At 40.6% G+C, this 11189-nt stretch overlaps 1 long non-coding RNA gene across 1 annotated transcript; it reads left to right on the top strand.

The window, feature by feature from the left end:
* LOC114323871 (uncharacterized) lies at nt 1-6120 on the top strand. Its single transcript, XR_014349437.1, has 4 exons — nt 1-159; nt 326-407; nt 545-635; nt 5842-6120. It is a non-coding gene; the product is annotated as an uncharacterized LOC114323871 (long non-coding RNA).
* Nucleotides 6121-11189: the final 5069 nt, after the last annotated feature.

Raw genomic sequence — 11189 nt, 5'->3', positions numbered from 1 at the left:
ATAGAGAAGGAATCAACGAAATCATACGAGGCCTCCTTAGCCGTTAGCCCAACAAAAACGACTCCTCTCTCTCTCTCTCTCTCTCTCTCTCTCTCTCTCTCATTCTCTTTTTTCCGGGTTTACAACTAGAATGGCGTCGCCTTCCGATCCCTCCAACCAGTAAGTTCTTTCTAAATAAATCATATACAGACTTCCTCAATCATATGTCTAATTTTATGCATTGTGTTTGTACTTTTGGTAATCATATCTTATCAGATCCTCTCTCTCTCTCTCTCTCTCTCTCTTGTTTACTGAAGTTTGATGTATAATAAATTTATTTTCCAAGGCAGGCTGCTGCTAGGAAACAAACAAAGGATCCCCTTTGAAATTTCTGTTTCCCCTAATTTATGCTCCTGTTCTTCCTCTCAGTAAGTAGTAGTTCTGGTTTTATTTTTGTTTTTATTAATTTCTTTATGTTGGTTCATTGTAAATTTACTACATTGTGTGTTTCTAATAATGGGTTTGATTCATTCAGTGTTTTAATCTTTGCCTTCTCAATTTTCAGTTCGAATTCAATTGTGACATAACCCTGTTTTGAGGGACCGTTTGTTCACTGCCGTGCTTGCTGGGGCATTTGCTCATGGCTTTTACTTGATGTATCCTTTTTTGATTCACTGTTTTTCATTTTTTATTTTTTTATTTTTTTATTTTTATTTTTGTTGATGCTATTCTAAAATGATATAATGTGATTAGGGTTATCTGAGACATGTTGCTAACTGGTTTCCCAAGGACCAAATTCACTGTCTGCTTATAATATTTCATAATTCATTGTTATTAAACAATAACCCATTTCAATTTTATACAGCATGATAATGCAAATATATATATTTGGGATTAAAGGATTACTTTAAGCAATTAGATGTATGGTTGTATGATTTTAAATGTTAACCTTGCTGGCTTTGAAGTCATAATATGGCAAACTAATGTTATGGATGGGGGCTTTAGACTACTTAATTTAGTAGATGCAAAAAATTTTGGTATAACTTCAGAAATTGTTGAAACAAACATGTTATTCCATGTTAAAATTTCAACATTCAAAAAAAATAAATGGACATAAAGCAAGTGCTGAACTTTTTCTTGTTGCGACACACACATACACACATATAGACATTGGCTAGATAAAAGAGGTTCTATAGAACCTTTCAATAATTTTGCACTTAGCTCTGAAAACCAAATGACTTCCCTATGCCCAATCTTCAGTTGAAGAAGAGGAGGTTCTAATTTTTATAATTTGAAGGAGGGGCAAAGGGATGGATGGAGAAACATCTTTTGATGATATGCTTTTGTCTTGGAAGGGGTTTATCAGCAATGGTGATGGGGGCTAAATAATGATTGCCTGGAGGGCCTGTTTATTTTGGGCCTCTCCTAGCCACATACCTATGAATGCCCACCTTCCCAACTTGGATAGAAGTTGGATTTTTATCAACATGCTACTTACCTTGTTAGAGACAATTCAGGTTGTGCAAATAGCTTCACAATAACATTGATTTTGGATGCGTATCTTAAAGGAATATTCATCTCAGTTTGTGTAAATTTCCATCCCTATATATTGTGATGTGCTAAGCTAATATTTTCTCTAGTTCTCATACTTGAGATAAGAATCATGAAGCATGGGTAGGGGTACGGGTACCGGTATTGATATGATACGGGTACGCCGATCCAACAAAATAGGATTGGCTTGGTACGTTTGTAAAAAAATATTTATTTTTAATTTAGAGTAATGTAAAAATTGATTAAATTACTTAATTTGTTAATATCCAACCTACAATTAACATTTAGTGCCAAAAGGAAAGGTATAAACCAAAATTAAATGTCATTATATTAAATAACTTACAAACCATAGCTTAATTTTAAAATCATGCTAAGCATAAAACTAAAAATAAAAGAAAAGCCTAGTGAAATGAATTTTATCTCTACAATAAAAGAAAATATTATTTCGATTAAGGTATGGTACGTCTTGGGTATATATTAGGTACGTTTGGATACGCTAAAAATTGAAAACAATGCCCAATTAGTACATATTAATGTGTATTTGGGAGGGAAAAGATTGGGTACACACTTAACTTTTGGCATAGTGCACAAAGTGATTGTCTCAAGACATGAACAAATTTGAGACTTTGTGTTTCGTGTACCCAGTATGTATGCAGAAGTACCATACGAAGTATCGTACATCGGTAAATACCCGTTACGAGGTACGGCATGTTTGTTGAAGTACCCATACTTTATAAGATGGATCTTCTTGTTACTCACTGAGCACTTTTTAGAGGCTCATTGCCAAAGAGAAGAAGAAGAGAAGAAATGAGTGGATTTGATTTGTCACAAATTGCTCAACGAGTGGAATCACTTGAGACTACTAATTGTAGAATCATTCATGTGACCAGGACACTTCCTTGATTACGCTGAAGGAATCAATCACTCTAGGCAAGAACAACTGCAAGATAATTTCTTGGATATCAAAAACCTAATCTTATTGCTCATCTTCGTATGAATTTATAAGATTACAAATGTCTCTTAAAATGCTAGATTCTTGGTATTCCACACATAACAAGCACTCAATTTATTTAAGCACTTGACAATGACCTAGAAGTCTTTAAGGCATTTTCTTGAATCTTGATAACAACTTTTATATCACTTCGATGATCTTGAGAACCAGAGTTGACTAATTAAAATGTCTTTATCATTTTTATAGATTATCACTTGATGCTCCTTTGTTACTAGGTTGCGTATAAATTGTGAATAAATGAATTAATGTGTCAACGTCCTGACGAGGTTAGGGAGCAATAGGTCGTCCCAATTGGTGATTGGGACATTGAATGACCTTGCTACCCATTCCCTTCCTCTTTGGCTCTATTTGTTTTCCTCCATAGCCTATGAGATTGGATTACGAATTATGTGGGCCTCACAAGAAACATGTTTGGTTTGAGAAATGGCCATGATGAGACTAGGAGTCCCATGGGATTCGGAATACCCTTCAATGAGGGGAGTAGCAATCCCATGGGGGAGGTGGTATTGCAAATTCAATCTTATGGGATTGGGGGTGAAATGACTATTTTGCCCCTCACTTTACAAAAACAACAATCACCTTCTACATAGTGAGGGCTTTTACATAATTTCATAGATTTAATCTCAATCAATTAATATCACTATAATAGTGCACAAACAAACACAGTTTACCTTACACCTCCGACCTAATGCCACCACAGTAGTAATCCCACTCACTCAATCCCATGTACTCATTATCTCGTCCAACCTAATTCAGCAAACAAACATTGCCTTAAAGTGTAATTTTGTATGATGTTTTTTCTTGTATTGAAAAAAGGGAAGGGGGGGGGGGGGGTTCTTGAGGAGGTTATAAAAGAGCAAGAAGGAGAATTAGTGATCATAGACATTTCTAAGTGTGGGTGGTGGCTAGTGAGGTGGTTAGTTATACCTTCTCGGAAGTTCGTGAGAGTCATTAGAGGCCAAGGAGGAGAGAATTAAGGTGTCCTTGGTGAGAGAGAGGATGGTAGAACAAAAGATGGACCATTGCTGGAAGAGTAGAGTAAGGATGAACTTACTTCAACACTTGCATTGGAGTCCCCTTATATAGGATGATGGACTGTTAGAGCCTAGCTTACCCAGGAACAGGTGGGTGACTCTCCTTGGTTTGACAAAATGGAGGTATCATGCCTACCCTTATGTCATAGGATTTAGATCTTGGGGTCTGTATTATGGGCAACAACAGAGGTAGTAATGATATATTGGGGAATGTATCATAGAATGACGTTGGTGGTAGGTATGATACACCTTATGTTGAGGGTATCACTTGTTGGTACGGAAAAACACCAACCCTGTACAAAAACCCAAAAGCTGGATCTCAAAAACTATGCACTAGTGCAATAGCTCCCAAAGATGAGCAAAAGGCTATATCAAAACTTGGAGCTACCTTTGAGCCAAAAGAATAAGGATCTCTACTTTCTTCAAGGGAACATTTGTTCTACTGTTCTCAAAATCCAACAGCATGAGGGCGCCATTCACCACATTTCTCGAAAGCCCCTCCGAACTGTTTAAATTCCCTTCAAAAGGTCAGAACTTCCAGGTCCAATCTTATGCCATAATTAATTGCCCAACTTAACATGCCCATTTAAGACCAAAGCCCTTTTTGCAAAGGACATTACCAAAGAATCCTCGATCAATACAATGCAAACCTTCTTAAATTATTTATTAAACATGGATTTGAACACAAAACATGGGTACGACAATACGGATAAGACAACGTGGCAATTTAACAAAAAAAAAAAAAAAAGGATACTAGATCATTAACGAGCTCGATGCTGTAGGCACATCACATGCCAATGCACAGAGTGGATGAGTCAAAGAATGAGAATCCCAAGTCGTGGTCCAAAGCAATACTCAACTAAGCCAAGGCACTTTCGCTCAGCCACCCTACTAGCAACATGGCTCAACAATCCCTTAGTTTGGCCAAGTGCTCCTCTGCCACACCATGACCCCCTTATGCCTCATTCCCATAGGTCATTTCAAGGCATGGTCATGAATTCCACTCCGTCAAGTCAAGGTATCTCTGCTTGGCCACCACAACTCAGTAGCAACATGGCTTGAGTAGCTTGACACCGCCTCTTGGATTGGCCATAAAGACCTTCTGTTGGGTCATGACTCCCCCATGCCTTATATCCTCTATCAAGGAGTCTAAAATAATTCATCATCACTACAACCATTGCTATCATTTTGTTTTCACAGGCTAGAAGCGAGGCCTAGGCACGCATTGCTTAGAATCATTAGAGTACTGTGGTTTAGAGGCCATACTTAAGGGTTCATCAAGGTCGCTTGACTTGCTCCTTCCTCAAGAGCTGTGTTATTAAAGGCGATAGGAGCACCAAAGAGCCAATGTCTCCTGGGGCTTTGGCTCAAGGCGCAAGGCGAGGTGCAAGATTCACCGAAGTGAGGCGCACCTTGTATGGGAAAAAAAATATAATTTAATATAAGTAAATAATTTAGGGTTCAACATAAACAAAATAAAATGTTAAAATATTTAGTTTTTTTTGGAGATTAGGAATTATGGCTAATTTTTCTTCTATCATTGATTTGGGGTTGAATGCCCAATGTATTGGCATCTGTAATAAAAGTAGGGATCTTCTGTAGGTACACCATATTAAATCAATGGTCAGATTTTAAACAAAACCAATTAAAGCAACAATAAAGAAAACCCCTTAATACACAAGCCTTGGGCCAGTCAAGTGCTATCAAAGTCTGGCCTGAAACACTACAAGGCGCAAATCTTGGGTTTGGACGGGACTTGGGCCTAGGCGTACGCCTAGGCGCGCTTTATCAAAGTCGCTTAGCCTAGAACACTACAAGGTGCAAACCTTGGGCTTGGATGGGACTTGGGCCTAGGCGCACGCCAAGGCGCGCCTTTAATAACATTGCTCAAGAAACAGTGTGCTTAAGTGCTCTCCAAAGTGGGACAGGGCATTCGGCCCAATGGTCCATGTTAGCTGTCCCTGGATGGTGAGAAAGTTAGAGATTCAGGGTTCGAGTTGATGGAGACCCTTTCATTGTAATCTAACTTACTGACCCTCTAACATCCTATCGTATGGCAAAAAAAAAAAAAAAGTGCTCTCCGAAGTGGATGGACTCTCTTAAGTTCCATAGTAGACTACATGCCATTAAAAATAAAATGCTGCGCATGCAAGATCAGAGATGTTAACTCTCTTTGTGGCATCTAAACATTTAAAAATGGTTCATATACTCTTGTATTTGGTTGTCCACATAATATTCTGTAATTTCCTTGATGTACATCTTCAGATCAGATCTCTATGATATTGAGAGCAAATGAACCTGCAGATGGTGGCTCGTGATATCCATGGCTTACAGCTATTCTGAAACATCTTCCAGTTTCCAGATATCATATGCAGCTTGATACTCCGGTTACAACTTGAAAAGTTCAAGACAGATTTGAGGGTTAATAGTTTTCTCATTCCTTTTCTTGTGGACCAATAACTATGCTTTATATTACCTAGAAATGAAATAATTACCCTATCATGAAGCTGCTTTTGCTAATTTGTTAAGCTTTATTTTGGAAAACTTCTGTCAGTTTGAATTGCTGGGTCAAGTAGCCACAGATTATTGATATGCTATATCATTGCTGTGTGTTCAGATATGGGGTCCAGGAATCTCATAGTTACATCATACTCATTGAAATACTTGTTTGAGGTCAACTTGATTAGAGGAATCCAGCTGCCACTAACCCACACGGCCTACCTTAACCATTGTCAAAAGTCATCGTAAATTTGTTTCCGTGAAGTTCTTGATCCAGACCCCATTCTTAGTCAATGGACTGATAGTTGAAGGGACAGGATCATGACTTTGACTTTTAGGAAAGCCTGTAAGTGAAGGAAGGAATTGCTGTAAGTTAAGATTTCAGTGAACTTGTGCATGCACCCAAACCAGAGAAGGAACCAAAGTAAGGCAGTAGTTCAGTTTCGGTACTCTAGTTCCAGCGCTCGTAGAAAGAGGTAGGTTTGTCAGTTTAGTCCCGTTTTTGAAGGCTTAGGGAGGGTGTGGTTTGGCTATAAAACTCTCACTACACCATAGCAAACACCTCATCCCCACTTATTTTCCCCTCTTTTGTTCATCAAAGCTAACGGTACAGGTTTATCCGTCTATTTTGTAACTTCTGAGGCCTTTGTTAGCAGCGATTCGTTGAGCATGTTTTTCTTCAGATAATTTTGGCTAAGCGTAAGATTTGTTCGGTAGTTTTATTTTCTTGTGAGTTTTCTCTACTATGCTACTGCATGTCTTCTTGTACATTGATTATCCACACAAGGTAACTTTAGAAAACATGACATTGATATTAAAGGACTGGATAAACATTTATCTTCTTGTTTAGTTATTAAAATGAACATAATGCTGCGTCTATTTGAGGAATTTGTTGGTTAAATTAATGTCATTGGGTTTGTGAAGTGGGACCTTTTCTTTTAGTCACAGTCACATGGTAAGATGTTAGATTCTTACAACAGGCTGATGTCATTCCATTGACTCGATTTGAGATTTAACCTCACTTGCACTTAAGCACCCTCTTATGACCACTTGGACCTTGTGTACCCCATTTTGTTTATTCAAGGATCTTGAACAATGGCTGTTAAGAGTAGTGGTGTTAGGGACTCTATTTGATTTCTGAACTTAATTGATATGCAGGTAACAGGGACTGTCCCTATCACCACAAGAGCACAAGATCTTCTATTTCAAAATTATTTGTCTAGTCTCATGCAATCACAATCACATAATTTAATTGTTAATTTTAAAAATCAGATCATGGGACAGGATTCCACTTGGCCTACCCTTCTAGGCACGTAATGTTTTCAAAATTTTTAATTATTGGATCATATTTTGAAATTTATGTTTTAAAATTCTTGCATAATTTGATGGGTGATAATATTGAGATAGGAAGATAGGTTCTTTGATCTTCAAGTGGCCGGTGGGGTTACTTGAATAATATATATATGTATATATATATATTTTGAGCATTTGAACAAACTATTATGTCTAGGAAGAAGGGCCTTATCTGATGTTAGACTTGGAAAGGAGTGGCAGGAAGTCTTGGTGCCTAATAATAATTAAAGTATATAAAACTCAACATAAAAAGAGAGTTGATGGGAAGTCACTTTCTAATGAATAAATCAAATATTTTTTTCAAGGGTTGTCCTTTTAGTGATCTTACTGCTTGTTTACCAACAGTATTAAAGAATTCAAGTCTTTTATTTAATTATATTAGAATTCAAGTCTTTTATTTAATTATATTTTGTTAGGATAAGAACATATATGTCTTTTATTGATAGTCCAAATATACCAAACCAAAACTTTGTAATCTCATTGCTTCTACTTTAATTTTGTTTCTCTTTCAAAACCCTTAACTCATTAGTTTTAAAATAAATAAATAAAAATAAAAAATCATAACTTTGTCTTCAATCATACGGATAAACATTTATGCATCGATGTGTTACAATAAGACAAGAGCTGAATAGCATCATAGCACCCCAACCTAATCCCAACTAGGTTGGTACCAAGCACGATACGCAATCATGTGCTAGCTCAAGCCAAAGTTGGTGAGAAACCAATCAGAAAAAGAAAAGAGGAGAACCAAAAACTGTTGGGATCTGGGATCCCGCCCAAGACCTTATAGAAATCATTGCAAGCAGAAAAACACACCCACACATAAGGAGACACAATATTTTACGTGGTTCGGCCCAATGCCTACGTCCACGGGAGAGTAACCGGTTATCACTATACCAATGAGGAGATTACAGAAAGATTACAATAGAGGAGGAGCTCACACTCTCCTCACTCAGCCACTCACCCGTCTCCCTCGCTCACACCGAGGGAGACGGTCTCTCCGCCTCACATCTCTCACTCTCTTTGTTATCTCACGGTTTGCTCACATTTTGCTCTCTCCTCTCAACCTCCATTTATAGGTGAGGGAGTAGGTGGGAGAGCCTTTGGGCAGCCTCCATCCTTGACTCTTCAAGATGGTTGGTGGCCTTCCATTGTTGACCAAGGTGTGTTCCCATGGAAGAGCATCACCTCCTTCACATGGGGTGAATTCAACAAATCACCCCCTCAACCCATGTGAGGTGATCCACTGCACACACTGCTGCTAATCTTGTCACGCCCAAATTCAACATAGTCTGCATCTCTTCACTGAGACGCTGCATCCCCTGAAGCTAGAGATAAAACACCAGAGATACAAGAGGAGGAGGGAATCCGACATCCTCAACTCAACTCACACCACTCTCTGATTTGGAGAGAACCGCTGCTCCTATCTCCTACAGATCTCTTCCACACTTTCTGTCTCGGATGTCTTCAGCATAGTCTGCATCTCCTCACTGAGATGCTTGCACCCCCTGAAGCTAGAGATAATACACCAGAGATATAAGAGGAGGAGGGAATCCTACATCCTCAACTCAACTCACACCACTCTCTGATTTGGAGAGAGCCACTGCTCCTATCTCTCACAGATCTCTTCCATGCTTCTGTCTCGGATGTCTATACCTGCTATGCTTGAACTTGCGCAACCAAGATATCCGACACCCCCTGATTGGATGTCCTGCACCCCCTGCTTGGATGCCCTTGACTATCATGCAACTCCTTGCATGATGAACACTGGAGCAACTAGAAAACTTCAGAGTTTGACACATCAACATCCTCAAGTTTCCTTGCTCGGAGCTTATTTCTGAACAACCAGCCTTTGCCCTTCTGCACTTCTGAACAACCTCCTGGCGTTTCCACATACGCTTGTTGTTTGTGCTGCAATCCCTGATGTTCGGTTCTGTCTCACTTGTCCGTACTGATGTTTGACAGTTAGCCCTTCTGTCAAGACAACTTCCACCGGTCTGTACAAGTTACCACTATGCAACTCCGTGCATAGTGCTCGCACCCATGGCTTCTGGTCTCCCTGCGTCAAGCTTGCTTGAGAGATCTACATCAACTCTATCATCTGCTGCCATGGAACTAAAGAAACCACCATAGAGAAATAAGACTTGCCACTCCTTGGCACGCACTCTTGCGTTTTACCTGTCTCAATTTCTCTGTTTGGAAGTTCCTGTGAACTGTCAACAACCCGCTGCTGCACACTCTTCTCGCGCCTCTGTACGACACTCTAGCGTACCCTTGCACTGTTGCACGTCTGCAATTGTACTTCTGCGCTTAGTATGCTCCTCTGCAACTATTGTTCTACATGTCCACATACCATTAGTACCTTCTCGTATACAGTAGCTCCAACAGCCACAGTATTTCCCTGAGCCTGTACTGGTTGCCAAATCATCTATCCGTCGATGAATGGTCTTCTCTTTTGATTGAACCAGATCCTCCGATCACCTCAACAACCAGGAAAGTTCCCAGGAAAGACTGGTGGGGTCACAACCGGTCCCACTTAAGAACCAGTCTCCTTAGACAGTGTCTTTTTGACAGAACTTTCCTAGACCTTTGATCTTGAGATAATCATGTCTGCAATCCTCTGATCGCCCCTGACCAATCCTGATCTCCCTCGATCTGCCATTTGATCAAGCCTGATCTCCTCTGGTCTTCAATGATCTATGTCAATCTGTATCTGGTTGTCCAATCGGGTCAGAATCTGCACATTCTAACCTCTTCAGTGAATCCGCAGCGTTCCACAATGTCCGGCAACCTTCCTTCGAGTATTGAAGATGGCAAACACCCATGTTTTGACAATCTTTCCAAACCGTTCAGAATTTCACTATTCTGACCTCGCGGTTGCGTCCGGAGCGGTCCGTTTAGCTAGAACCAACCTTCGCTGCACTTCCAGGGACCTCACTGAAAAACTTTCCCCGAAAACTAGGCCACACCACAATTTTCTGAAAATTCTGGGCCAAATTGAAATTTTCAGAAGTTCAGGAAATATTCCGTGTACCAACAGAATATTCCGTCCACTGCCCCTAACGCCGTCTGCCACTTTAATCTGCCTTCTTTTTATAGAAACTTCATCTCCAAAATCTGACCGTACGGATGTGTCCGGAATACTCCAAATAGTCTGAAACCACTATTGGATCACCAAAAACGGACTCCAAATGGCTTCGATCTAGCCAAAACATTTTGTACGCCTCAGATTTGCGGCTGCACCGTAGCCGCGAAGCACTGGATCCTTCCTCCTGCCTCTGGTTGACTGGTCAACACCACGCTGACGTGGCAGACACGTGGCTGCCACGTGGATGACACGTGGCGGAGATTATGACACGTCGCTGCTGACGTGGGTCCACGTGGCGTGCGCGTGGGCCTGGCGCGTGTCACGGACGCGCGTCTGCTCAGTCACCTTCTTCCTCTCGCCGCGCGTGTGGCGCGTGCCTGAGACTGGTCCGACGCGCCGGCTGCCTTCACGGCGCGTGGAGGCGCGTGCCGAGACTGGTTCCCACGCGCCTTCTTCAGGCGGCGCGTGGGGGCGCGTGCCAACTCCTCTGGGTGTCTGCTTTATATGGTTGGACTCTTCTTCTCGAGCCCTTGCTCCTGGTATGCTCAAAACCTGATTTCGAGCAACTTGATTTCTGGGCAGTTTCGAACACCACGCTGTTTTTGTTCCGAAACGCCACCGACGAGGCTCTGATACCACTTGTTGGGATCTGGGATCCCGCCCAAGACCTTAT

Source organism: Camellia sinensis, chromosome 13, assembly GCF_055761805.1.
Source record: "Camellia sinensis isolate YWXY chromosome 13, ASM5576180v1, whole genome shotgun sequence".
Lineage (NCBI taxonomy): Eukaryota > Viridiplantae > Streptophyta > Magnoliopsida > Ericales > Theaceae > Camellia > Camellia sinensis.
The sequence above is the reverse complement of the archived record's forward strand: the minus strand, read 5'-3'. Positions and strand labels throughout refer to the sequence as shown.